The sequence below is a fragment of the Aotus nancymaae genome, unplaced genomic scaffold (genome assembly GCF_030222135.1).
Source record: "Aotus nancymaae isolate 86718 unplaced genomic scaffold, 86718_ANA_hifiasm-v0.15.2.pri h1tg000041l, whole genome shotgun sequence".
Taxonomy (NCBI): Eukaryota; Metazoa; Chordata; class Mammalia; order Primates; family Aotidae; genus Aotus; species Aotus nancymaae.
In genome coordinates, this window is record NW_026988455.1 from 509,770 (window position 1) to 535,020 (window position 25,251).

At 37.8% G+C, this 25,251-nt stretch overlaps 1 long non-coding RNA gene across 1 annotated transcript in view; it reads right to left on the reverse strand.

The window, feature by feature from the left end:
* The window catches only part of LOC135268654 (uncharacterized), a 132,067-nt gene that overhangs the window by 49,244 nt on the left and 57,572 nt on the right, over window positions 1–25,251 (reverse strand). Inside the window, exon 3 of the long non-coding RNA XR_010336933.1 lies at window positions 24,494–24,615. This is a non-coding gene — a long non-coding RNA (uncharacterized LOC135268654). The remainder of the gene's footprint in view (window positions 1–24,493; window positions 24,616–25,251) is intronic.

Consider the following 25,251-nt stretch of genomic DNA (forward strand, 5'->3'; position numbering starts at 1 on the left):
CTCTCCTCAAATTCTTTCTTGTGTGAAAACCAAGAACTCTCTCTTGGTGTCTGGATCAGGAGCCCTTTCCAGTAACAGAAGGAAGTTCCAGTGCCCATACAAGGGAAGTAAAACTTTCTCAGAAATCCCCAGCAGAATTCCATTTAAATCTCTTTGGTCAGAGTGGTGTCCTATAGCTGCACCTACCCCCAAAGGAAGCTAAGGAATAGAAGGGTTTTTTTCCTTTTTTTATTTTACCCTTTTAAAGCTAGGCACAAAATTACCCTCAACAGAATCAAAACTCTGTTAAAATGGAAGAAGGGGAAAATATATTAAATTTATGACGTAAGCAACTTAAGATTCTCTGTTAATGCATGTTTGTTTACGTGATTACAAATAGTTGCTATAGCTAGATGATGGAATGTCGTAAGAAGATTGGTAAGAGTTAAAGGTTAGAGACACAAGCCAAACTGAGCCAAGAACAAATCTAAAAGATTATTTGTGGGAAAAAAAAGACTTTTGAGACAGTTTCGCTCTTGTTGCCCAAGCTGGAGTGCTATGGTGCCATCTTAGCTCACTACAACCTCCGCCTCCCAGGTTCAAGTGATTCTCCTGCCTCAGCCTCTCATGTAGCTAGGATTACAGGCACGTGCCACCTCACCAGGCTAATTTTGTATTTTTAGTAGAGACGGGGTTTCTCCATGTTGCTCAGGCTGGTCTCGAACTCACGACCTCAGGTGATCCACCTGCCTCAGCCTCCCAAAGTGCTGGGATTACAGGCATAAGCCACTGTGCCCAGCCAAAAAAAAAAAAAAAAATGACTTTTTTAAGAAAAGGTTTCACTTTGTTGCCCAGGCTGGTCTTGAGTACCTGAGCTCAGGTAATCCTCCTGCTTCAGCATCCAGCATAGCTGGACTACAGGTACACATGGTTCATTTGTGCAAATTTTTTTTTGCAGGAAAATATATTCAAAGTTCCATGATGGGATATTGGGAACATTTGCCTGGTTACAACCATCTGGCAATAGGAAAGAAAGGCTCCATGTTCTCATCACATTTTGGCCAATCAATTAATCAGAAACCTTCCAAGTCCTAGAAATGCAGCCAAGGGCAGGGTTCCAGCAGGAAATACTGACTGTTTTGCATAGGCAGCATAAGACCTGTTTTTATCCCATGTCTTGTTAATGATAAAAGTCACCACCAATATCTCCCTTTCTTTTACTCCTTTCTTTCTTTTTTCCTTTTCTTCTACTCCTTTTTGCTTTGAATTTACACCAGTGTGTGTCCCAGTGAGTTCGTTTCTTCTCCCTTTTGAAACACGTTCTCAGCAAGATTCCAAGCCCCTGATCGAAATCCAGGCAAGGTCATTTCTAGACTCCAAGGTTTCTGAGACATGATTTTGCTTTTTATTTTTATTTTTCCTATTTTGTTATTTATTTTGAGACAGTGTCTCACTCTGTTGCCTAGGCTGGAGTGCAGTGGTATGATCATCGTGCACCACAGCCTCGACCTTCCAGGCTCAAGTAATCCTCCCACCTCAGCCTGCCAAGTCACTGGGACTACAGGTTCATGCCATCATGCCCCAGCTGATTTTTTTTCTTTTTTGTAAAAGAAAAAAAAAAATGATGTTTCCCTGTGTTGTTCAGGCTGGTCTCGAATTCCTGGGCTCAAGTGATCCTCCTGCCTCGGCCTCCCCAACCACACCTGGCCGATTTTTCAAGTTTTTTTCATTCTATCACATTTTTGTGACTCCTCTCCCTCTATCCTGGGTGCTTTTTCAACAGTTACTTGTAAGAAACTCTTGAGCTTTCTCCCCATATCTCTCTTGACTCTGTCCTTTCCCAGGTGCTCAAGTAAGTGTTTAGTTACCTTTAGAGTTAAGTGTGTTCTAATATCTAAATAAACCCCTCCTACCACTCACTCAATTATACCTATATCCTATATTGTTGATGTAAATAATAACGTTTGATTATTCCTTTTCTCATCGCAAAAGTAATGCCTATTGTAAAACAATTTTTAAAAAAATAGAGATCAATCAAAAAGAAATGGGAATTATCCATAATCTCACCATCCGAAAATACGTATGATTAACAATTTGGTGTGCTTTCCTTTAGCCTTGCTGTTATACAGCTAGATTGTGTACATTTGTTAATGGTATCATTCTGTGCATATTGCTTTATAACCTGTTTTGCATTCATAATGTGCTATAACAGTCTTCTTTTCCAGTCATTTTTTAAAATTTAATTTTTAATCTTACTGAAAGTATATATATACATATATAGAGAGAGTTTGAAAATCAAACAGTATTGTAAGACATAATAAAAGGTATCAGCAATCCCCTGCCCCAGCTGTCCTCATCCTTGGTTTTTATCCCCTTGGGTCAGACCTGCAACTATCTTGTTTCTCCTGGAAATATATCGATATATTTCTAAATAATATGCCTTCATAATTATTTCTGGGTTTTAAACTATAAACACTGAAAAATATCTTCTAAGGTGAAAGATAAGGATTTAGAACTCATGAACCCTTCCTCAATGCACGCACGTATTTTTTCTCCTCTTGGAGTTATCTAATAATTTTTACAAAATCATCATTTAGTGTTTGCCTTAAAACAACAATGTGAATGTACTTAATGCCTGTAACTCTACACTTACAAATGGTTAAAACGGTAAATTTTACATCATGTGTATTTTACCACAAATGTTTTTGAGGTTTTTAAACCACATCTTTTAAAAAGAAACACAAAGTGCAAAAGTAGGAAACTGTATATATGCGAGATATCTATCTAGAGAGAGATATAGAATATATAGAATATGAGATATCTATAGATAATATGTAATATATGGATAGGTGTATCTATATATGATACATATTGTATAGATAGATATCTCATAGATAGACAGATAGATCGCAGCGTCATTCACAGCCGTTTAATGCACTGCACTACATTTTATTTCTACTACGAAGTTTACGTTTCCTGGAGTCAGTAATCACCTCGGTTTTGGTTTTCGTTTTCCTCTTGGCTTAGTTTTTTTAAGAAAGAGATCCCAAACCTTCCAACAGAACCATAAAGTTTAAGTCAGTGTAGCTGCAACACAGCAGTTCCTTCTGTTTTTTTTCTTTGACAACATCCCTTTTGGCCTCCTCCATAGTCCCACTCCGTTGGAACTGGAAGTTTTTACCCTGAACTTATCCTACCTCTCTCCCATGTTGGATGTGTTATTTCCTGAACTCCAATATTGTACTTTTTTCTTCTTTACTTCTTCATTGATGAAGCACACATTTGAGTAACTTTCTGAAAAACTCTTTATGAAAAGTAAATTGTTTGTGCTCTTAAATGACTAAAAATGTATTTATTTACCCTTATTTAATTTGTAGTTTGGCTTGCTACAGATTTCTAGGTTGCAAACAATTTTACTTTGGAATTTTGAAAGTCCTTACTTCACTGTTTTTTAGCTGTCAGCATTGCTGTTGACTCATCTACCATCTGACTTTTAAAAATTTCTATGTCATCTGGCTTGTGTGTTTTTTTCCTTTTAAGATTCTCTCATTATGACTGGGGATCTGAAATTTCACAATGAATCTGCCTTGGCATGGGTGTTTTTTCATTCTGCATGCTGATCACTTATTATGCTCTTTATGCACTTTCGATTTGGAAATGTGTATCCTTTTGTTCTGGGAACTTTTGGTGTTTGTGTGATTATTTCTTTCCTTCATTTTGGTTTTGTTTTCTAATGTTGGAACTTCTGTTATTCAGATTGGCTCTCTTGGATTGATAATCTTTTCTTTCCTCTTTTCTATCTTTTGTCTTTCTATATTATATTGTATTGTATTTGGGAGATAAAGTTGGAGCTTTACTTTCCAACTCTTCTATTGAATTTCCCTTTTTTTTTTTCCTTTGGAGACAGTCTCACTCTGTCACCCAGGGTAGAGTGCAGGGGCATAATCTCAGCTCATTGCATCCTCCGCCTCCCAGGTTCAAGTGATTCTCCTGACTCACCCTCCCAAGTAGCTGGGATTACAGACACACACCGCCACACCCAGCTAATTTTTGTGTTTTTAGTAGAGACGAGGTTTCACCATACTGGCCAGGCTGGTCTCAAACTCCTGATCTGCCCACCTCAGCCTCCCAAAGTGCTGACATTACAGGTAACAGCCATCATGCCTGGACTGATTTTTTTCATAGTTGCTTATTATCCATAAAGCTTTCTTTTATTTTAGAAGAAGGTGAGTCTTTTATACAAAAGAGAATTCTTTTCTCTGTCATGGAAGCAGAAGGTATTAACGGTTAAAAACCCTTTTCTTTCTTCTCCAAGTACTATTTCTGGGTTATCTGTTTCTTGAGTTGCTTTATTTTTCTGTTTTAGCCTCTACCTTATGTTGGAGGCATTCCTCAAATGTCTTATCATCTTGTCTTTTCATATTTAACAAGTCACTAAAAACTGATTTGACTGGAAGCTCTGAATGCCTGAGTGAGGCTTCCTAACTTATGAGTCCACTGCTATAAAAGGAATAGAACCTCAAAATGCAATTGCTAGTGCTTCTTTTAGACTGATCCCTTTAACTAGAGAAGAAACTTTCATTCCCATTTTTAGGGAATGTAGGCCTGACCACCAGGCTATCATGTTGCCTTATATATTTTTCTGCAAGTGAGATTATACAATACATAATGCTTTCTAAAATTTGTTTTTCATCTAATAATATATCAAAGCCATTCATGTCTGTAGGCACGGGAATATAAAATGGCTACTTAGAATTTCATGTTACAGATCCTGACTTATGCTGATTTGACTTACAGTTTTTCAGGTTTACAGTGATGTAAAAGGGATATGCCTCAGTAGAAACTGTACTTCAAATTTCAAAGTTTGATCTCTTCCCAACCTGTACAATACTTGCGATGCTAGGCCGCAGCAGTGAGCCTCAGCTTCCAGTCAGCCATCAATCAAACAGGAGGGCAGCCCACAGATACTCTCCAGTGGACTGTATTGCCAATGATGTTGCCCAACTGGAGACTAATGTCAGTGATCTGAAGACATTTAACAGACTAGGCTCATGCTACCTGACTCAAATTATACTACAAGTCTACAGTAAACAAAACAGCATGGTACTGGTACCAAAACAGATATATAGACCAATGGAACAGAACAGAGACCTCAAAAATAACACCACACATCTACAACCATCTTATCTTCGACAAACCTGACAAAAACATGCGATGGGGAAAGGATTTCCTATTTAAGAAATGGTGCTGGTAAAACTGGCTAGCCACATACAGAAAACTGAAACTGGACCCCTTCTTACACCTTATACAAAAATTAACTCAAAATGGATTAAAGAGTTAAATGTAAAACCTAAAACCATAAAAACCCTAGAAGAAAACTGAGGCAATACCATTCAGGACATAGGCATGGGCAAAGACTTCATGACTAAAACACCAAAAGCAATTGCAACAAAAGTTGAAATTGACAAATGAGATCTAATTTAACTAAAGAGCTTCTGCATAGCAAAAGAAACTGTCATCAGAGTGAACAGGCAGCCTACGGAATGGGAGAAATTTTTTGCAATCTGTCCATCTGACAAAAGTCTAATATCCAGAATCTACAAAGAACTTAAACAAATTTACAAGAAAAAAACAACCCCATCCAAAAGTGGGCAGAGGATATAAACAGACACTTTTCCAAAGAAGACATTTATGCAGCCAACAAACATTATGAAGAAAAGCTCATCATCACTGGTCATTAGAGAAATGCAAATCAAAACCACAATGAGACGCCATCTCCCACCAGTTAGAATGGCCATCACTACAAAATCAGAAAACAACAGACGCTGGTGCGGCTATGGAGAAATAGGAACACTTTTACACTGTTGGTGGGAGTGGAAATTAGTTCAACCATTGTGGAAGACCGTGTGGTGATTCCTCAAGGATCTAGAACCAGAAATACCATTTTGCCCAGCAATCCCATTACTGAATATATATCCAAAGTGTTATAAATCATTCCACTATAAAGACACATGCACACATATGTTTATTGCAGCATTACTTATAATAGCAAACACTTGGAACCAACCCAAATGCCCACCAACGCTAGACTGGATAAAGAAAATGTGCCACATATACACAATGCAATACTATGCAGTCATAAAAAAGAGTGTGTTCATGTCCTTTGCAGGGACATGAATGAAGCTGGAAACCATCATCCTCAGCAAACTAACACAGGAACAGAAAACCAAACAATGTATGTTCTCACTCATAAGTGAGAGTTGAGCAATGAGAACATATGGACACTGGGAGGGGAACATCCCACACTGGGGCCTGTTGGGGTGTCGGGGCAAGGGAAGGGAGAGCATTACGACAAATAGCTAATGCATGCGGGGCTTAAAATCTAGATGACGGGTTGATAGGTGCAGCAAACCACCATGACACATATGTGCCTATGTAACAAACCTGCACTTCTGCATATGTATTCCAGAACATAAAGTACAATAAAAAATTAAAAATTAGAAAAAAGAAAGTATACCTATATAATTGATACAGGAGTACCATGATTAAGACCACATTTTTATTAAAAAAAAAAAAAAAAAGAAGTCATTATGGAGCTGTAAGAATTATACCAACATAAAGTAAAAATAAGACAAGCAAAAAAAAAAAAAAACCAGAAAACTTAGGTCAGAATAGTATAATCTTGCCAAAGTTGATACAGCAATGTATGAGTAACTGATCCTGATTAGTTGATAAATTGCTCAATGTTTTGTTCATGTCTTCTTAGTATGAATAACCAATAATCATTATTGTTTCCCTGTCAATAAAAAAAAATAGACGAGGCTAAGCTGTGATGTTCAGTAGGTTAGGTGTTATTAAATGCATTTTTATTTTATTTATTTTTCTGAGACAAGGTGCCACTCTGTCATCCAGGCTGGAGTGCAGTTGTGCGTCCATAGCTCACTGCAACCCTGACCTCCTGGGCTCAAGCGACCCTCCCACCTCAGCCTCCTGAGCAGCTAGAACTACAGGTGTACACCTTCATACTCAGCTAATTTTTTTGTGTTTATAGAGACAGGCTCTCTCTGTGTTGCCAAGGCTGGTCTTGAACTTCTAACCTCAAGTGATTTTCCTGTCTCAGCCTTCCAAACCCCTAGGATTACAGGTGAGAGCCATTGTGCTTGGATATTAAATGTATTTTTTACTTAGGATATTTTCAACTTACAATAGGTTATAGGGGCAAAACTCTACCATAAGTCACAGAGCATCTGTATATATTAGCCATAATTTATAAACAGTTTATAACTGATGGGCACTTGGGTATCTTTTTTCCCTATAACAACACTGCAATTGTGTTTGTATCTTTCTGTACTTATGCAAGAATATCTGCAGGATAAATTTCTAGAAGTGGAATGATTGGATCAAAGCGTGCATATTTTACATTTTTATTAATATCGTCAAATTATTCTCCAAGAAATTTATACCAATTCATACTTCCACCACTGGCATCTAAGAGGGCTTGCTTACCTATATTCTCCACAATTCTGGGTTTAACTTTTTCCCCCTTTGACAGGATTTATTTTTTAGACTGCACCTCAACAGGATTTTTTTAAGTGTATGTAATTCTACTTATAAAATAAACTTCTTTAATTATCAGTGAAGCTAAACAACATTTATTTTATTATCCATTTGCATTTATTTAATATAAACTTTTTAAAAATTACTTGTCCACTTTTCCATTGGGTGGTTTTCTTATTAGTTTATTCAGTTTTTCTGTACATTAAAGAAATTAGCTCTCTGACCATTATTTACTCTGACATTTTCTTTTTTTCTTTTTTTCCTTTATTTTAGGTTCACAGGGTATACGTGCAGGTTTATTACCTGAGTAAATTGTGTGTTGCTGAGGTTTGGTGTATGAATGATCCTATAACCGAGACAGTAAGCACAGCGCTAGATAGGTAGTTTTTCAACCCTCCCTCCTACCCTTCTTCCGCCCCAGGAGTCCCTAATGCCCAGTGTTTATTGTTTCCATCTTTGTGGCCATGTGTACTCAATGTTTAGCTCTCACTTTAAGTGAGAATGTGTGCTATTTGGTTTTCTGATCCTGCATTAATCCACTTAGGATAATGGCCTCCAGCTGCATTGGTGTTGTGGCAAAGGACATGATTTTGTCCTTTTTCATGGCTGGACAGTATTCCACGGTGGATATATACCGTATTTTCTTTATTCAGTCCACCACGGATGGGCATCCAGGTAGATCCCATGTCTTTGCTATTGCGAATAGTGCTGCGATGAACATATGAGTGCATGTGTCTTTTTGGTAGAACGATTTATTTTCCTCTGGGCATACACCTAGTAATGAGATTTCTGGGTCAAATAGTAGTTCTGTTTTAAGTTATTTGACAAATTTCCAAACAGCTTTCCACAGTGGCTAGACTAATTCACATTCCCACCAAGAGGGTTTATAAGTGTTCCCTTTCCTCTACAACCTAACCAACATCCATTACTTTTTGACTGTTTAATAGTAGCCATTCTGACTGGTGTGAGATGGTGTCTCATTATGGTTTTGATTTGCATTTCTTTAATGATTAACGATGTTGAGAATTTTTTCATATATTTATTGGCTGCATGTATGTCTTCTCTTGAGAAGTTTCTGTTCGTGTCCTCTGACCATTTTTTAATGGGGTTATTCATTTTTTGCTTGTTGATTGTTTAAGTTCCTTATAGATTCCAGATATTAGACCTTTGTTGGATCCATAGTTTGCAAATATTTTCTCCCATTCTGCAGGTTGTCTGTTTACTCTGTTCATCGTTTCTTTTGATGTGTGGAAGCTCTTCAGTTTAATTAGGTCCCACTTGTCAATTTTTGGTTTTGTTGCAGTTGCTTGTGGGGACTTAGTCATAAATTCTTTGCCAAGGCTGATATCCAGAATGGTATTTCTTAGGTTTTCTTCTTGGATTTTTGTAGTTTTAGATCTTATGCTTAAGTCTTTAATCCATCTTAAGTTAATTTTTGTATATGGTGAAAGGTAGAAGTCCAGTTTTATTCTTCTGCATGTGGCTAGCCAGTCAAGTATGCTCTTTTTCTGGTTGCAGGGATGGTTCAATATATGCAAATCAATAAATGTGATTCACCACATAAGTAGCATTTAAAACAAAAACCATATGATCATCTCAATAGATGTAGAAAAAGCTTGTGATAAAATCAAACAACCCTTTATGATAAAAACCCTCAACAAACTAGGCATTGAAGGAATATAACTCAAAATAATAAGAGCCATCTATGATAAACCCACAGCCAATTTTATGCTGAATGGGCAAATGCTGGAAGCATTCACTTTAAGAGTGAAAATAAGACAAGGATGCCCATTCTCACCATTACTATTCAACATAGTACTTGAAGTCCTAGCCTGAGCAATCAGGCAAGAGAAAGAAATACAAGACATTCAAATAGGAAAAGAAGAAGCCAAATTATCTCTTTTTGCTGAGGATATGATTCTATATCTAGAAAACCTTAAAGATGTTGCCAAAAGGCTCCTAGAGCTGATGAACGACTTCACCAAAGTTTCAGGATACAAAATTGATGTACAAAAATCAGTAGCATTGCTATACACCAATAATGTTCAAGCTGAGTCCCAAGTCAAGAACACAATCTCATTTATAATAGCCACATACACCCACAAAAGAAAATACCTTGGAATTCATCTAATCAAGGAAGTGAAAGATCTCTACAAGGAGAACCAGAAAACACTGCTGAAATAAGTCATAGATTATACAAACAAATGGAAAAACATCCCATGCTCATGGATTGGAAGAATCACCATGGTTAAAATGGCCAAAGCAATCTACAGATTCAGTGCTATTCCTATCCAACTGCTAATGTCATTTTTCACAGAATTAGAAAAAAATATTCTAAAATTCATATGGAACTCAAAGAGAGCCTGAATAGCCAAAGCAATTCTAAGCAAAAAGAACAAAGCTGTAGGCATCACACAACCTGACTTCAAACTACACTACAAGGTTACAGTAACCAAAATAGCATGGTACTGATACAAAGACACACATAGACCAATGGAACAGCATAGAGAACCCAGAAGTGAAGCTACACACCTATAGCCATCTGATCTTTGACAAAGTCAACAATAACAAACAATGGGAAAAGGAATCCCCATTCAATAAATGGTGCTGAGATAACTGACTAACCATATGAAGAAGAGTAAGATATTCTCTTTTAAATGTTCTTTCTAGTTTTTTTTCTAAGGAAATTTCAAAATTAATATGTTTTTACTGTATGGCTTGGATTTTATGTGATGATTAGAAAGGCCTTCCTTACTCCAAGATGACACAAAAAAACTGAGTATGTTTTTATCAGTTGTTTCATGGTATTTTTCTATTATATGGAGGCACCATAATTTATTTAGACAGTCCTAGAATGATCTTTATGTTGTTTCCAGTATTCCAAAGGCCATGTCCTCTTGTTCTGTCCTGGACTCCCTGAGAAACTGAAGAGCAACAGACAAATGTCTTCCTTATTGAGTGTCTTTGTAAAAATGTAAGTTTTCCTTCTCTCATTTTAATAATCACCACTATTTTAACCATATTTTATTTCATTTTTTGGTTCATTTTTGTTATCCTACTCTCAAATCCTCCCTGACATTAAAATGCCAGCGCCCAAAATTGGCATGATACTTAAAGGGTGTGACCAATTTCTAAGTTTAGCAGAAGAATATTTTCCTAGCTCCTGGATGTCACAGACCTATTAATATATTTCACCATCACAGTTAACTTTATAAAAACAGCCATACTATACTGCTGACTCACACTCAGCTGGTGGTCTCAAGCCTATCAAATTAATTAAACTAGAAATGATGTCCAATATGTTAGATGACAGGAAAAAAAATATTTAAAAAGATCCTGGGATTTTTTAACCTTAGGCCAAAAAATGAAACTTATCAGGAAGACCACAGAAAGTTTTTCATTTATGTTTAAAAAAAATTAAAAACAACAAGAGCGCAAGATAGGGATGATTTTCCTTAACATTTAAACATTGAAACTTTTTGGATTACCATGATTTAATATTGGCAACAATATCGCACAATGTAATGTGCAAAATGCATTACATTTTCTGTCAGCCATTTCACATTGTTGCCAATGTGAAAAATAAAATTAATGGTTAACTGTTCACAGTCCCTCCCTTTTCTCCTTCAGCCAAGGAAAGTTCTTTCTTGGCAAGTTCATTTCCTTGGCGTTGTTAAAAGATTGATGGATTGGGTAAGAGGAAAAAGGTTTGATTTAATCTCTTAGAAAAGTTGGAGAGTTGCACGAGAAAAAAGAAGATGCTGAGGATGAGAAGTTGCTGAGAAAGGCAAAAGCCAATAAGCAATGGCTAAGAGAGCAAGTCTGGGAAGCTTATAAAGGAAAGAAAGGAGAAAGAAATTAGATTAGCTGCTATGTTGCGGCAAGGGGGGCTTTTCAGATGAGGAAAGAGATTTTTAATGAAGTGTTATGTGTTAGGAATATTGCATCACATTGTATGTGTTCGAGAGACTTAAGTAAAATTTAAATATTTTCCAATTATTTTTGGATGTCTGAAATGTGTGTCTTTGGTTGGAACTTTGAGCGGAAAAGCAGTCACAGGATATCTCAACTATGTACAGGTTACAAAATCCTACGTTGCATCAACAGAGCTATGGTGTTCAGTGCAATACGGATGACAATCATGCCATTTGGTCAGACAACATCTGCCTTATTATCTTCCGCCCTGGGTGACACATTTTTACAAGGTGCATTAGTTTGCTACGGCTGCCAGAACTAAGTACCACACAGTAAGTGGTTTAAATAAACCAAGTTTATTTTCTCACAATTCTGAAGGCTAGCAGTCCAAGATCAAGGTATTGATAGGGTTAGTTTCTTTAGTGTCATTTCTCCTTGGCTTGTAGATGGTCATCTTCTCCTTCTGTCTTCACGTGGTCCTTCCTCTGTGTGTGTCTGTGTCTTTAATCTCCTCTTTTTAAAAAGACACCAGCCATATTGGATTACTGTAAACTTAATACTGGCAACAACGTTGTACAATGTAATGTGCAAAATGCATTATATTTTTGACGGCCATTTCGTATTGTTGCCAATGTGAAAGAAAAAATAATGGCTAATTGTTCAGTCCCTCCCTTTTCTCATTCAGCCTAGGAAAGTTCTTTCTTGGCAAGTTCAGTTCCTTGGCCTTGTTAAGAGATTGATGGAAGCCAGGCTCAGGGGCTCATGCCTGTATACCCAGCATTTTGGGAGGCCGGTGTGGGTGGATCACAAGGTCAGGAGTTCAAGACCAGCCTGGCCAAGATGGTGAAACCCTGACTCTACTAAAAATACAAAAATTAGCCAGACATGGTGGCAAGCACCTGTAATCCCAGCTACTCGGGAGGCTGAGGCAGAGAATTGCTTGAACTCGGGAGGCAGAGGTTGCAGTGAACAGAGATCGCCATCACTGCACTCCAGCCTGGGCAACAGAGAGAAACTCTGTCTCAAAAAAAAAAAAAAAAAAAAAAGAGATTGAGAGAAATTGATAAATCAGGCAAGAAGAAAAAGGTTTGGATTTTACAATGGATTTACATTAGCTAATGTAAATAATAATCCATTATACTGACCTCACTCTTGCTTTAATTACTTTTTTTTTTTTTGAGACTAAGTGTTGCTCTTTCCCCCAGGCTAGAGTCCAGTTTCGTGATCTCAGCTCACTACAACCTCCACCTCCCAGGTTCAAGCAATTCTCCTGCCTCAGCCTCCCGAGTAGCAGGGATTGCAGGTGCCTGCCACCATGCCTGGCTAACTTTTATATTTTTAGCAGAGACAGGGTTTCGCCATGTTGGCCAGGCTGGTCTCGAACTGCTGAACTCAAGTGATCCACCTGCCTCGGCCTCCCAGAGTGCTAGGATTACAGGCATGAGCCACCGCACCCAGGCTACTTACCTCTTTAAAGCTCCTATATCCAACTACAGTCACATTCTGAGATACTGGTGGTTAGGACTTCAACATATGAATTTTGGGGGAACAAAATTCAGCTCATAACACAAGTCTACTGACAAATTCACAATTTATTCTCATCTTTAGATCCCTTTAAATTTTATTGCTGATCTTTTAAGAATCTTACCAAGTTCTTATAATCTTTAAACAACCAGAATATTCTCAACTTCTTCATTAAGTTGTTAAAAAGTAGTGAATTAACCTGGTTGATGCACATTATCACTATTTGACTCAAAATGATTTAGAATATGGTAGTTTGTTAGGTATGTGAAAATGGTATTATATAAATTGGTCCTTTGGAGATAAGGAATATATACACATGAAAAGAAACAATTTTCTCTTCTGTAAAATGAGGCAACTGGACCAGATAATCTTTAAGGTCTCTTCCAGTTCTAAAATGCTACAATTCTGGATCAAGGACAATAAAAATATAACATGTCATTAAAAATAATATTAAAATATTGCATCTGTGTTATAAATTATGTGCCAGCAGGAAAGACATAGATCAAGGTAGGAGCTGTAGAAGGTTTTCCTAAAATTTGAATGGGTGAAATAAAATATCTTGGAGGAAAGATCTTCAAGTTTGACTGCTAACCTAAATTTAGGCCCCAGAATCATAATAACTCATATTGATGGTAATTTAGATCCTGAGTTTTACATTGTTTTGATAACCACCATTTTCTTTCATAGTTGCTTCAAAAGTGACCCAGGAGAATCAACTACATACCCTAACGGCCTGCTGTACATTTCATATTTCTGCATAACTGCATGAAAAAATACATTATATCGCTCATCTTGACTTTTATTTCATAGTTTGTTGCAGAAATAGTAGCATTTAATCAGTTTTAACTGATTGTCCATGTATTTAGGCATAAAAGAATAGATTGTAAACTTCTGCAGTACACAGATGAATATCTGAGTCTGACAGTGTATTAGACATTATATTTATTCATATTTCTCAAGCTCATGTGGAATATCTATTCATACACTTTTCAATAAGGCAGGATTACACAGATCTGCCAATCCCTAAAATTAGTTTTTAAAAATACCTTGTACAAGTCAAAAACATGGCTCATCTCTCTGAAGGTTGAAGATAGGCTAATATTTTACTTTCCTTTAAAAAAAAAAAAAAGATAAGGAGCAACTATCAGGCAAAAGTTGTGAAAATGTAGCAGTAATACTTAGAGGTTGCTTTCTGCAGTGAATTATTACACTTTGAAAGACTCTCATATGCTGCTGAGGCTCTTTTCTGACTTCAAGTTGAAATCACTTTAGCATGAATAATTTTTAAAATGAAATGCTTTTGAGGATGGAAAGAGCCATATTGGATTTTATCTGGTTATTAAATTCAAAAAGGGCCTTCTATCAAGAAAGTGGATATTGTGCCAACCATTCTTAACACATTCTGTTTAGAAAAATGATATTGTTACTCAGATGAAAACAGATGTTGGTCTAGATAAAGTTAAATGCCTTCATAGGTCTCAAGCATGTGTACATGAAATTATAAAAATTAATTCTAGTTCAAGCAAGGACTTGACTCGTCTTCTGCTGTAAAGAGTTTGGGTATCTATGGCTTCATGACAAACCACCCCAAAACTTAATGGCTTAAAATAAAAGTTGGCAAACTTTTTCTGTAAAGGGCCAAAGAGTAGGTATGTTTAAACTTGGTGTACTGTGCAGTCTCTGTTACAACTACTCAGCTCCACTGTAACCCAAAAGCAGCCATAGAAAATATATAAACAAATGGATTTGGCTATGTTCCAATAAATTTACAAAAAGAGGCAATATGGCCGGGTGCAGTGGCTCACACCTATAATCCCAGTGCTTTGGAAGGCCAGGAGTTCAAGATGAACTTGGGCAATATTGCAAGACCCCATCTCTGCAAAAAGTAAAATAAAAATTAGCTGAGCATGGTGAAGAGCACCTGTAGTCCTAGCTACTTGGGAGACTAAGACAGGAGGATCACTCAAGTCCCAGCGTTTGAGGCAGCAGTGAGCTATGATCATGCCACTGCACTCGAGTCCGGGCAACAGAGCAAGGCGTTCTCTAAAAATAATTAAAATTAAAATTAAAAACATTTTTACAGTGACAGTGGGCCAGTTTTGGCCCACAAGCTCTAGTTTGTTAACTCCTGGTTTATTAAGGCTCCTAATTCTATAGGTTCATATTTTGGGCAGGACTCTCAATGGGGATGACTCGTCTCTGCTCTCCAGGATTGGATGGATTGGCACATGTGTCTGTAGTCACTTGGCAAGGTAGCTGGGGGCTGGCTGGTCCTGGTGTCTGGCGGTTGACTGAGGCTGTTGGCTGCATGCCTCAGTTTGCCTTTACACTAGCCTCTTGTGGTAGGGTAGGTCTGGGTTTCTCACATAGTAGCTACATTCCAGGGAGACAAAGCAGAAGCTTCATGACTTCTGAGGCCTCAGCTAGGAAGTCACACAATGTCACTTCATGTTCTATTGGCCAAAGTCACAACGTCACAAGAGATGAGGATATGGAGTATACCTTTTGATGGAAAACTCAAAGAATTTGTGGCTATTTAAAACTCACTACAGTGAGTAAACTGTCAAAACAGTGTATCAATTCCCACAAGACTTTTACCAGTAACTTTCCTCTGTTGAAACTCACCAGTACTTTGTGCATTACGGTCACAATTCTCACTGTAAATCACACAGCCATAACTTAAGCAAGAAACAAGAATTAATCAAAATTTCCATTCAAAATATTTTGAAATGTTTGTGAAAAGGAAACAGTTATGAAAATAAAAAAGGTCTTTTAAGACTCAGAGTGGAATTATCTCATTTTTATTTTTAATGGGGAGTTTGGTTAAAAGGGCCATTTGAGGAGGAGATGGTGAGGGAGGATGTGGGAGGTAGTAAACAGGGGGTGGTTGGATAATCCTTGGAGGTAAAGAGGTTATTGCTTTGGAGGGACTCCTTTTGTGTTAGAAAATTCCCCTCAATAGTTAGCATAGTGGCTCACCCCTGTAATTCCAGCACTTTGGGAGGCTGAGGTGCGCCGATCACTTGAGGCCATGAGTTTCAGACCAGCCTGGCCAATATGGTGAGCCTCTGTCTCTACCAAAAAACACAAAAAAATTATCCAGGTATGGTGGTAGAAGGCTGAGGCTGCAGTGAGTTGTAAGTCATGATCACGCTACTACACCCCAGCCTGGGCAACAGAGCAAGACTCTGTCTAAAAAAAAAAAAAAAGGAAAACTCCCCTCAATGAGTCTTTAATTACATTTGATTAGGGTGATGTCTGCCAAACTTTCTCATTGTAAATTTACACTTTTTAAACTTTCTCATCAATAAGAGTTTGTTAAGAGGTAATTTATTCCATTCTCCAAATTTTATCCATTAGTTTTAGTATTTAGTGATTTTTTTCTGAATTAAGTATCTCTGTGGTGGTTGTCAAATAATAATTTTCGAATTCCATCATTCCTTCTACATTTACTAGTTGTAAGGGAAATCTTTCCCCTTTCTACATATAGTTATTTATTTATATCAGCATAAATTTATAAAATCATATTTAATTCAATTTTATAATCCATGTTATTGTTATTTATTTTGATGACCAAATTGTCCCAAATTTTGGCCAGTGAAAGCCTCCAAAACCTGGCTTTTCTGTTCTTTTAACATTCCCATCTTTCTTTGAGCATGTCCATACTTTCTGACACAAGAAGACGTTCCAGGCTCATCTTGTACTTTCCCTGCCTCGACTCTGCCTTGCTGCTTTTAATTAATTTAAAAAATAATAAAAGCTCTGGATGCTAAATGTGCTCATTGCTATTGGGATATTTCTGTTTTCAGGCCCTCATGACAAACAGAACTAGGCGCTATGTGCATTTACATACATGTGTATATATGGATACATTTACAACTGTATCTACCTACCTACTTATGTACCTATTGAAACTCATAATTTCACCAGTATTGTTAATTCAACAACACTGGGTCCCTTCTCATTTACACGTTTGTACTTACCTTCTCCGGCAGTGAAAATCCTGGCAACCATTATTCTCAGTATAGTTAAGTATCTGTTCTATCTCCCTGTACATAAGTAGTTCCCATCGCTGCCATTGCCCTTCCATGTGAACACTCTTCTCGCCACAGTCATGCTTTGACACATTGTTTCTGCCACTGCCTCCCAGGGATGCCTTCCTCATCTGCTCAGGCTGCAACTCTGAATGCCAGGTCACCACCACCACTGCTCATCCCCCTGCCCCAAGCTGCCCGTACAGACTTTGGATTAAATCTTGAAGGAAGGAAATAATGAATGCATTTTCTTGGTTTGTCCTTTCCATTATATGGATTGGGGTCTACACAATACATACTTGTATAACTACAATATAAGGCTTCAAAAACAGTTTTTTGTGTGCCTAATCTATAGATAACTAAGAATTCTCACAACACATGTGTTACCAGTGACGTAGCTGTTCCATTATTGCTAGTATTGGCTAATCTACATCATTCTTTTATGATAGTTGTGCTATTTGGAAGTTATGGTCTTTAGACTTCCAGATAAATAATCTTCCATTGTAAGTATCGGCATATTTCTTTTCTTTTTTTGAGATGGAGTCTCACTCTGTTGACCAGGTCGGAGTGCAGTGGTGTGATCCCAGCTCACTGCAACCTCTACCTCTTGGGTTTGAGCAATTTTCAATTCTCCTGCCTCAGCTGCCCGAGTACCTGGGATTACAGGTGTGTGCCACCACACCTGAATAATTTTTGTATTTTTAGCAGGGACAGGGTTTTACCATGTTGGCCAAGCTGATCTTGAACTCCTGACCTCAGGTGATCTGCCCACCTCAGCCTTACAAAGTGCTGGGATTATAACGGTGAGCCACAGTGCCCGCCCAGTATCTTCATATTTCTATCACCTTGTACTACACATGTTACTGAACAGTTCCTGCCATGGTTCACAGTCCTCCTGAAAAAGGAGTCTATTAGATTCTGTTTAATACCATGTAAGTACAACTCCTACAAGAGCCAAAGCTGATTAGACACTGACCCAAAGGCCGTCAACCTATGATTTGACAGGAATAGGGTTTTTCCTACAACAGATGCTGTTGGTTCCGTGCCTAAGTCCCCTCCCACACTCCCTGATCCAGTTTATGCTGACAGCATCTTGCTGTAAGCACCTGCCACTTGCCACTTGAGGGAAATGGACAGGCTAGATGACATGGAAGTTAAGGCCCCTGGAATTAGCTTTCAGCCACTGACAGATGGGAGTCGGAGGGGAAACACCCAACTTATTTGCCTCTCAACTGGGATAACTCTGAGAAATATTCTACACTGTCTCCCATAGTCCCCCAATGGGACAAAAAAACAGTTGTCTACAGCAGTAACCTGCTCAGTGAGGAATCCTTTACTGGCTTCCTTCCCTCTCTTGTCTCAGCTTCCCACTCCCTTAAAAGTGCTTCCAGGAACTTTCTCCCAAGTTAACTACCGGTTCTTCAATCCTCGCCTCCAACTTGGGTTCTGTGGCAAACCAGCTTAAGACACTGATCAACTGTCACAACAGTTCTTAGTAAAGCCAAACAGGCATTCCTTCTGGAATATTTAAAACACCGTTTTTAGCCAGACAGAGGGAAACAGATGTGTCCACACTATTTGAACCACACATTTGGTGGAATGCTAAAGAGAAGATACAAAAAGATTCCTGCCCAGAGGTATCACTCTTTGAATGCAGAACAACCATCTATCCTAATCTTGATAAGACTGTGCCCTATTACAGCTCCTTTTATTTACATTACATTCTTTCACTCTATAACTTTATATGTTCCCTAACAATAGTGAACACTAGCACTCCCAATCCCACTTACTTGAGTTTAAATGAGAATTTCTCTTCCTTGACAATGAATTATAACTTGGGAGGCACTATATTTTGCTTTCTGTATGGCAGCTAAAATAAAGTTTTGCACAAAGCAAATACTCAGTTAATATTTGCCTAATGAACAAATGAGAGCATTTTAATGGTAGATATGGATGTACCAGGATTTAGGACTACTTTGCAAGTCTTAGCTATGAAAAGCTACGAAAAAGTCTTCCCCCGCCCCGCCATGGAGCAAACACTTGAAGAAATTTTCATACCTTGTAACTAGAAGGACCAATTATTATTTTTGTGTGCTCAGCATCCCTTTCTACCTTCTTATGGTTACTGTGTCCCTTCTTCTCACTTCTTTCCCCACAAACATGCACACGTCCTTTGGAAAACTACTTGTCCTTTAATTCCTGGGGTTCTGTCCCTACCCGCAAGAAGGTATATGTTCCCTACAACTGGTCAATCATAATTCCTTATCTTCCTGGGGTTTGGTACATGACTTGCCCAGATAAAACTTCTGCCCTTGAGTTTTATAAAGGGGCTATGGAGAGGAAGCTCTTTTAATCTCCTGAGTTTGTCATGCTGTGTTAATGTAAGTGTGAATTTGTTAAAGCCTACCCCTCACATCTCATTCCTACCAAACCACAAAAAGAAAAGTCTCTCTTCAGTAGATGTGGTTAGAAGAAACACATAGGAAGATACAGCCTGGAGAGAGAGAGGAAGATCTAGCAATGTTTTATGTCTCCAGAGTTATCCAAGCCACCATTATCTTGTATTTCTTTTTTTATAGGAGCCAATAAATTCGCTTTTAATTTTCAGTTATTTTGAGTTTGGTTTTTATCATTTGCATCCAAACAAGATACTATATACAACCGGAAGATTCTTAACGAACAGCCATCCAAGCTAATGTATTATTGCACATAGAATAAAGGCAAAGTTCTTAATACAGCTTGAAGCACATTTGCATTTGCTGCCTGGGCTCTAGCCACAGAGGCCTACGTTTAGCTTTTTTTCATGCCCTTCCATCTTCCTGAAACCTTTCCGGTCTCCACACACCCAACATTATGCATTTTAACCTACTTATGCTTTAACTCTCAGCTCAAATTTCTTTCATGATGCCTTAAACAGACAAGATTCTCTTAATACTCACTCTGAAAGTCCACGAGGGATTCAATTTTGGTACTTATAAAAAATATTTATTTGTGAGATTATTTCATAAACGTCTGTCTCTCTCACTTAACTCTAAGTTACTTGTGAGAAACTCTCCGTAAGTTTCAGTTAACAACACACTATCAAATAATAACTTGCATTACACTTGAAAGGAAGAAGAAAGTTGCAGTAAGTACCACTGGTTCACTCACAAATAAAAATAGGTTAATAAAATTTATTTTAAAGCCCTCACCAGAGGAAATTTCCTGGTCACATCCAGGCAACTTATAAAAATGGGAAATTTTAAAAACAGATGTATCAGAAACATGTATTATTTTATCTAGAAAACAAATTAAATAGTTGAATTAACATCTTTTTAGTGTATATGTTAAAAAATAAATTTGTCTTTAATGTTATTCAACCAAAGGGGGCAGAATACAACCAATGCATTAATTTAAAAGTGAATGGAATGATTTGGAAAAAAAACAAAAAAACCAACCAGGATTTCTGGCAAGGTTCCCCTTCTGGTTGAGAGCTGCAACAAAGAAGCTGTTAATATGTTTGCAATTTTATTTCAATGTTAGATCAAATAACATACAGACATGCAGCTATTGGAAAAGAGATTTTGAAATGATTTTGTTATTTTACGACTTACACAGTCCATCACGGACCATTTTAGATAAATTTCCATTTTAAGAGGTCATGTTGCCACGTCAGTTGTTTTCCCTTGCTACTCTGTCCTCACTCCAGAGAAGACTAAACTGACAATGTTGTTGCTCTAATGAAAGTTTTATAAATATAACAAAATCTATTATATTCTTAGTGGAACAATACTTAGTAGCTTTCAATAATGGTTGAACAAAATATATATACTTCATGAGTCTAGACTTGGAAAGAGCTGTGTTAGCACAATCAGAGACACCTAGAAAACTGCAGTATTCACCGTATCCATGGCAGATACGTTCTAAGACCCCTACTGGATGCCTGAAGCCACAGATAGTACTCAACATGCAAGTGTACTATGCCTGAATTTCTTTTTCCTTCTTCACAATTTCACAGATAGAAGATTCATTCTTACTGTAGATCTTAGCCACCTCAGTATGTAATTTTTTCTTTTTTAAATGGAGAACTTAAACTTTTTCACTTAAAGAAAGCAATTTATGGATCCTCTTTAGCATATCCAAATTGCCAGCATCACCACTCCTGCACTCTAGGGCCATTAGTAAGTGAAATAAGGGTTACTTGAACACAAGCACCATGGTACCATGACAGTTGATCTCATTACCAAAAGGTTACCAAATAACTAATGGACAGGCAGCATATTCGGCGTGAATACACTGAACGAATGGATGAGTCATTTCCCAGGCAGGATGGAGAAGAGCAACATGAAATTTTATCACACAACTCAGGATGGAATCCTATAGAAAACTTAGGAATTATTTATTTCTAGTATTTTCTATTTAACATTTTCAGACCGCAATTGATTGTGGGTAACTGAAACCACAGAAGGCGAAACCACTGATAAGTGGGAACCACTTTAATAATGCTTATATCGGTAAATTAATTTTTCTCCAACCTGAAATGCCCTCCCTTCTCATTTGTGCCAAATCAAGTTCCCCTTAGTTTTCAACAACACAAGGAACTCTCACCTCATAACCTTATTTTTCTGTTTTTTTCTATGTCTATATTCTAGTACACATAGTACTCACTGTATGATATCGGTGACTTCCAATAGTCAGTTCAAGGACTACATTATCTGTACTCCAAATCACCTGAAAAACAGTTAAATATATCTTCCAGGCTGGGCACGATAGCTCACGCCTCTCATCCCACCACTTTGGAAGGCCAAGGAGGGCAGATCTCAGATCAGGAGTTCGAGACCAGCCTGGCCAACATACTGAAACCTCATCTTTACTAAAACTACAAAAATTAGTCAGGTGTGATGGCACACACCTGTAGTCCCAGCTACTCGGGAGGCTGAGGCAAGGAGAATTGCTTGAACTGGGGAGTTGGAGGTTACAGTAAGCTGAGACCACACCACCACACTCCAGTCTGAAACTCTGTCTCAAAAAAAAATCTTCCAAATTGCTCCCCAGCCCACCTCTTCCACTTCCAAGATTTGATTCAGTAAATTAGAACGTCTAAGGAATCTGAAATCTTTAAAAATATTTTCTGGCCTGGTGCAGTGGCACACACCTGTAATCCCAGCACTTTGGGAGGTGGAGGCAGTTGGATTGCTTGAACTAAGGAGTTTGAGATCAGCCTGGGCAACATAGCAAAACCCCATCGCTACAAAAAATACAAAAAGTAGCCTGGCCTGGCAGTGCACACCTGTAGTCCCAGCTACTCAGGAAGCTGAGGTAGGAGGATCACTTGAGCCCTGGAATCAGAAGTTATAGTGAGCCAAGATCATGCCACTGCACTCCAGCCTGGGCAACAGAACAAGACCTTGTCTCTAAATAAATAATAAAAACATTTTCTGTACACCCCTGTTGATAGCAGCATTATTCACAACAGCCAAATGGTGGAAGCAACCCATTGACAGATAGATGGACAAACAAAATGTGGTATGTACATACAATAGGATATTATTCAGCTTCAAAAAAGAAGGAAATTTTGACACGTGCTATAACAATGAATGAATCTTAAAGAATTATGTTAAGTAGAATAAGCCAGTGACAAAAAGATAAATATCATGTAATTCCACTTATATAAGGCACATAGATTTGTTAAATCCATATGGACAGAAAGTAGAATGGTGGTAGTCAGGGGCTAAGGGAGAGGCAACAGGAGTTGTTATCTAAGGATATGGAGTTTCAGTTTTGGAAGATCAAAACAGTTTTAAGGATGAAAAATGTTTTGGAAGATGAAAAAAGTTAGAGATGGATGGTAGTGATGGTTGCTCAACAATGTGAATGTACTTAATACCAATGAACTATACACTTAGAAACAGTTAAGATGATGCATTTTGTGTTATGTGTATTTTACCACAACTGAAAACAATAGTTAACGTGGTAAATTTTATGTGATATATATTTAACTACAACTAAAAAAAAAATTCTCTGTATGTGGGAAATGCTGGTCTGTTTTTTGTGTTGATTCTTCATTGTTAATTATCATAACATTTTGTTCATTCATTTCTTTATAAATAGTTGTCATGTACCATGCCATAGCTGGAGACATAGCCATGACTAAGGCAAACAAGCTCCCTGTTCTCAGAGAGCCATAATTTGACCATCTATGACATCTGATCTGTGAGGATGAGATGGTATAGCATGGGACGGAAACCCAAATTTACAGTGGCTTTAACACTCAAGATTTTATTCTCTCATATAAATATCAGTTTGGCAGGGACCCAGGATCCTTCCAGCTTTGTTCTTTATGAATCCTAGGGTATGACTATATAGACACAATCCAGTGTGACTGCTGAATAGTCATTGCATCTGTATTCCTACCAGCAGAAAGGATCATTGCACCTGTATTCCTACCAGCAGAAAGGAGAAAAAGCAACCAAGGGAATAATCCTTATTTTAGATATACTCTCTGAAAGTGACATCCCACTGACAGTAACAAACAAATGGCCATGCCTAGCTGCAAGGGAAGCTGGAAAATGCAATCTTTATTCCTGGCAGACATGTGTTTAGTTAGAATTCAAGGGTTCTCTTACTGAAAAAGAGGAGAATGGACACTGGAAGAGAACTAACAGATGCTACTACACAATTATTTTCCCAGGACATCTTGAATTCTTTGAAAGATGAGAGGTCTCTCAACATGCAGAATTATTAAGAGCCCCTAAGAGGAAGGCAAAAAGAGCATTCAAAATGATATCCCTCTAAGGACTTCACCCCTTGAACAGCCCACTTCCTATTGGCACATTTCCTTTCGATCTGCAGACATATGGACTAAAGAGACAAAATTTCTCTCTTGCACATTCCCAACATGCAGTAATGGAACAGGTATAAAATAACTGCTATGAACATTGCTTTTTAAAAAGGAACGAAATTGATACACACAGGATTCACTGGTTCACAGCAATTTTGAAACCTAGCTGGACATATGTTGCCACTTTCTTGATTAGAGGATCAATTCTATTGCCTGGGAACAATTCACGTTCGCTCTTGGCTCTACCCTCTTGGTCTTCTTCATTTTCCATGGAAAATAGCCCATGTTTATGGCTGCATACTTTTTGCAGCCTGTTTCTGCCCACAGAAATTTGGATTTCATTTTGTATTTTCTATATCTTTCAGTTCAAGTTGATATAATTATTTTAAAATCTTTGAGTTTATGAATCTTATTGTAATTCACTCCATTAAACAGAATTCATACCCAAAGTTCTCCTCAAGATAAGCCCTTCTCTACCCTGGTCTTCCTATTAGGCTCCCGAGGGACAACATCTTTAAGATTCTTGGAAGGCCTTTTGTGATAAAGATGCTGTGTGGGATATGCCCTTAAAATCCTTAGAGGATCTTTTATTTGACTGAATTGTTCTCTGAGGAATCGCTTTAGATTTTTCTGAGATCATATCAATTGATCTTATTGCTCTTACCTGGATTTCATCTTTGCTGTGAAGCATTTTCCTTAATTGACAAACTTACAGAGCCTAGAAATGATAGTTTCATTTTCAAATTCAGTTCTGTGTTCATCTTACTTCTGTCTTCTCATCTTTTACTACAAACAAGAAGAAATAGCCAGAGGGCAATGTCAACCTTCTTCCAGTGAATCTCCTTAGCAAGATAACTCAGTTCATTGGGTACCATTTCTGCTTTCTACTTATTACAGGTCCCTGTGTTGCTAAACATTCTGCCACTAAATAACAAACATCTTCTTCCTCCAATTTCCAAGAACTTTTTCTTAGTTTACTTCAAGCTCTCTCTACAAGCCTTCTTGAGGACCATCAGACTATTCTACCAGCATCTTCATAGCCCTTCCCACTTCCACCTTCTTCCCCAAAGCCACTATCACATTTTTAGATTTTCATTACAATATCCTGCTTCCAGGTAAAAACCTGTTCCAGTTGCTACGGCTGCAAAATAAATTACCCCAAAACTTAGTGGCTTAAAACAGCCATTTATTAGGCTCACGGATTCTGGGGATCAGGAACTCTGAAGTAGTGGTTAGTCTCTGTGTTAAAAGGGTTGTGAGATGAAAGACAAGGGTTGGAGATGAGAATCATCTGAAGTCTCATCACTCACATATATGGCACTTTATACAAACCATTCACTGGGGACCTCGGTCCTTCTCCCTGTGGTCTCTTTGCATGGGCTACTTTTAGGTTCCTCGTAGCATGGTGGCTGGATCTAAGAG